This window comes from Orycteropus afer, unplaced genomic scaffold (genome assembly GCF_000298275.1).
Source record: "Orycteropus afer afer isolate SDZICR_OR568_19922 unplaced genomic scaffold, OryAfe1.0 scaffold00018, whole genome shotgun sequence".
NCBI lineage: Eukaryota > Metazoa > Chordata > Mammalia > Tubulidentata > Orycteropodidae > Orycteropus > Orycteropus afer.
In genome coordinates, this window is record NW_006921605.1 from 21867883 (window position 1) to 21868781 (window position 899).

Here is an 899-nt window from a genome sequence, read left to right on the forward strand (position 1 = left end):
GTGTTTCACTGCTATGCATAGATTTTCACGGGCCAGTGTTTTAGAAGTGGATGGCCCCGTCCTTCTTCCCAGTCTGTCTTAGTCTGGAAGCTCCGCTGAAACCCATCCACCATGTGTGATCCTGTTGGTATTCGAAATACCAGTGGTGTAGCCTCCAGCCTCACAGCAATATACAAGCCACCATAGTATGACAAACTGATTGATGAGTGGTGGACTTAGAGATCTCATATTTCTTGCTTCTTACTTTGAGTTTTGTTTTGTTCCTGGGACATCTTTTTCTATCACTGATATATTTCTTCTTCTTTTTTTTTTTTTGGCTATGGACCTTTCAGAATATTAAGAAAATTATGTATCTATATGTTCAAAAAAAAACCAAACTCACTGCCATTGAGTCAAATCCAACTCACAGCGACCCTTCCTTGTGTTCCCGAGGTGGGATGTCTCAGAAGTAGATCGCCCAGTCTTCCTTCCAAGGAGTGGCTGGTGGGATGTGTATGTTACTCTCACTTCAAATGATATTGTTGATGTTTTCCCCTTTTTGAACTTCAGTTAATATTGTTAGCATCATCAGAAAAAATTCTTTTCTTTAAAAAAAAGCTTGTAAGTTCATACATTGTTACTTGTCTATACATATGAAATAGCCGTTGCTCTTTGAACCTTACCTCCCCCCATTTGTCTTCTTGTTTGTGACTTGTCTTAGTCATTCCTGATTCCTATAACTCCACAGTCACAGTTGTCAAAATGTGGTTCTGAAGACCCCTGGGGTCCTTGAGGCCCTTTCAGGGAGGCTCTGGAGTCAAAACTATTTTCATAGTAACACCATGACATTTTTTTGTCTTTCACCTCTTGTTCTCTGGCGAGTATACGGCGGAGTTGTGTGGAAACACAGTGTGCACAGC